Raw genomic sequence first — 3,801 nt, forward strand, 5'->3', positions numbered from 1 at the left:
TCGTTAGTGCCAGCTTAGCATCTGAACACAGCAACGCACAACAGACAGGTGACCAGTGAAACCACATAAGGCACTTTATAAAGTATGTTTGATTTGTTTTACCTAGAGTATTTTTATTGTTGCAGTTATATTGTGCAGCAGATGGTGGAATATGACAAGTGTAGCAAATACACAATTATACGGAAAATCAGATGTTTCCAAACCACATAGTTTCCATGCCAAAATGTAATGATGAAAAGGAGAACCGTAGTCGGCAGGATTTGAACCTGCGCGGGGAGACCCCAATGGATTTCTAGTCCATCGCCTTAACCACTCGGCCACGACTACTTACGTGAAGAGTGGATACAATCACTGAACTCATCCATATGATGGCTGTGGTGCGGATTCTAGTATGATGTACAACAAGACTGTGTAGGAAGGGAGGCGCAGCAATAATGGGCCACACAGCACAACACACAGCACAACATCCAGTTTGGAAAGTTATGAGCTGTGGACCAGAGAGAAGCACACCAGAAGGTGCAGCAGGGGTCCATGTATATGAAAGTGGGGGAGGCTGATGGGGGGGGGGGAGAGAGAGTACAGTGAAAAGGGTACAGGAAGGGAAGGGTTAAGGATTGACAACCCGGTGAGTGATAGTGTGTGGTATGGATTAGGTTCAAATGTGAGAAGAACCTGCAGAACATTGAGCATGCGCAGTGCTTCTGAGGCGAGACCAGTTACTTTCTGGGCGAGTGTGGCAGGAGGGAGGGTATGTTGTGTGAATCTATCCTTCAATCCATCTTTTCTGGGGAGTGATGGTCGTGCAGCTCTTGTTAGTGAAGTGTGTTCAGTGCAGCTCATTCAATAATATCCGTGTTCTTTGGTGACGCTCCCTGGTATGTGCCAGTTGGTGCAGGATTATCTGAGCGCCTCAATGTCTTGGCCTGAAACTATGTGGCTGCCTGCAGCCCCCGCAGGGGGCCACTCTAAAAGGGCGGCCCCTTTAGTGGCATTGGGCACGTCCCCACCAGTCCTTTCTACTGCGGGACTCCAGGAGGAGTCCCCTCCTTACCTGGCGCTCCAAGCACGTCATTTCCAGCGCGCCCTGGGGTGGGGAAGGTATTCAGGCCACCCCCCTCCATTTTGGGTCCTCTGTGGTGTCTGGCACGCCGTCTCCCACCATACCGCATACCCGGCGTGGTACTGGCAGGCAAAGTGCAGAGGGCGTTGTAATGTTTTTTCTTTGTCGTTGCAGGTGGTGTTATAGGGTGATCTGGAAGCAGGATGGGTACAGAAGGGTACCTCTGCAAGAGCACAATAGGGGTGCCAGAGCCAAATCCCAGGAAGCTTGTGGGAGGGTCCTGGAACAATTATGTTGGCGCCCCATTAGTCCTGCGGGTGGTTGTGGGCCTAAACAACAAGGGGCTTGCCTTGCTACGCTCCACCCTGAAAGGGGCGTGAGTAATAAGGGACCAATGTGTCACGTGATCCAGTAAGGGGATCACCCCCATAAGGGTAGTGCTGATTGGGTTCTCCACAGTGCTTGGCTCATCAGGCGGGCAGGGCAGCATAGGTTGGTACAGCTGCCTGCCCTTGGATCGCCCGTAAGATAACCCACCATATTTGCAAACTTTTGTATGGAATAAAACCGCAGCAATATTTTCTCCAAACAAAAGTTGTGTTGTGTATTCATTTATGCATGCCTACTCTGTTGTGGTGTGTGGGATGGGTTGCCTATAATGAGACTATGATGGGTCAGTAATGGCCTGTCTGTATGCCTCTTGAATTAATCCGTACACAGGAACAACCTATAATTTCGCAAATAGAATCTCTTGGGGAAGTATATGCTTCCTACTATGCCTCTTAATACATGTTTCATAAAGGCCAGTTAGAAGAGTTAGTTAGAGCCTGGAGCTAATAACACCAAGGCCTTATACTGACTGCTGTTTTTCATAATTACATTTGAAAAGTCGTGCATTAGAGGACAAGGCTGTTAAAAAGACAGTATAGGGTTCTTGTTTAGGCTTTTACAAAAAGCAAAAAGGTGGGTATGCTATCAAGATCTGCACATCACCATATGTACATAGGTCATGAAAATTGCAATATGTCACTCTCCATCCATTTAGTACTGGGTGCTACAACGCTGCCAAATACTCATCCACCTAGAGTATTACACTTTTGGATCTACAAAGTAGTCTGAATCCAAATCCACCTCACAAGCACTGTAGCACAGCAAAGCAAAGTCACTGTAGAAGATCCTTGAGCAGTTCAATCGTGATAAATGCAAAAGATTCACAATTGTTAAGTCCAATGCAAATGTGGACTTTATGACACAGAAAACTCCACATAGTGATCCAAATCCGCGTCGGAAATTCAGTAATCAATCTTTATTCGAAATGCACACAGCAGCCGACGCGCGTTTCACCCGGCAGGGTTTCCTCAAGGCTTCTAGAAATAATAATTCGTTTTTTGATATAATCAGTCGGTCTTTTGTGGAACACCTGTCTTTGTTAAGATCATTTCTTTTAGATGCAAATATATAATATGATAGGCGTAGTGACAAATCAAATCACCACCAATCATAGCTTGTGTGTTCTTATCAATTCTGAAGTAAGAGGTTCATAAATCCCAGGACCATGTTAAGTCCTCACTACTGTTCGCGTCCTGACAGCTGGTCCCCATATTTGACTCGCCTCAGCTTTGCTTTGGTGTGCTACAGTGCTTGTGAGTTGGATTTGTTGTTTAGGCTGTTGTTTATTCTGGTAATTTACTGATCTCTGGTGGCTGATATTTGTACCAGGGTGGGTATTGCTAGTGCCATGTAAGGGGCACTGCGGGCTAACAGCCTCCCTCTTTCTGTGATACCCGCCTTCACCATGTTTTCATGGGTCTCTTAAAGTGCCCTTTTTGAAGCGCTGTTTGAACCGGGGACACGTTTCTAAAGGTGACACTTTCTCTTCGAGAGTGGCGGTTCCTCAGCTTCTCAGTGGGATATCCAGAGGTCACGAGAGGTGAAGGAAAAAGCACATGGGTTATGTAGGCATAAGGAAATTATCTTGTATATATTGGTGACCTTTAAATAATTGTACTCTCATTTAGTTTAACGTATGCATTGTGCTCTTGTTAGATATGGGGGTCTCTAGTTGGCAATGGTATTCACCTTTGTCCAAACAGGGACCCTTACTTCTAAGTCAGGATAAGGGGATTATACTCCTAAATGACCCCTGCTCACCCCCTTGGTATCTTGGCATGAGCAGACAGGCTTATCGCAGAGGCAGTGCATTAAGCATTTGTGAATATACACAGTAATACAGTGAAAACACTACAGATGGACACAAAACAGGTTTTATAAAAATAAGTATTCTTTATATAGACTTAACACAAGACCACAAATGACAAAAATCCATAATACGGTACTTACGATTGACTTAAAGATGGTAAAATTTGCTTAGTTCAAGTTGGTGATAAATGCGACAAAGTTCTCAGCAAAGTACCTGGATGCATAACGCAAAATTAACAAAAGGCTCGCAAACGAGGAGATGCGTCGGTTGCGTGAACCGGGGGAGGTGGTGCGTCACGTTTCAATGCTTGCGCAGAGTAGGGAATGCGTTGTGATCCTTTCCGGTGCGGGATGATGCGTAGGTTCTCGGCTTGCAGTCTGGTTGCAATGCGCAAGATGGCGCCTCGATGCGATGCGATAATCCGGGTGCAATGTGAGAAGATGACGCCCTTGATGCGACGATGTGATGACAATGCGTAGATGCCCTGGCAGCCTTGTGATGACTTTGTACTTTGAAGCCGTGACAGGTCCTGCGACCCGCT

At 46.3% G+C, this 3,801-nt stretch overlaps 1 non-coding gene across 1 annotated transcript; it reads right to left on the bottom strand.

Annotated features, from left to right (window-relative positions):
* Positions 1-245: 245 nt before the first annotated feature.
* TRNAS-AGA (transfer RNA serine (anticodon AGA)) lies at positions 246-327 on the bottom strand. The gene has a single exon. It is a non-coding gene; the product is annotated as a tRNA-Ser (tRNA).
* Between the last annotated feature and the right edge of the window lie 3,474 nt (positions 328-3,801).

The sequence above is a fragment of the Lissotriton helveticus genome, chromosome 12 (assembly GCF_964261635.1).
Source record: "Lissotriton helveticus chromosome 12, aLisHel1.1, whole genome shotgun sequence".
Classification (NCBI taxonomy): Eukaryota; Metazoa; Chordata; class Amphibia; order Caudata; family Salamandridae; genus Lissotriton; species Lissotriton helveticus.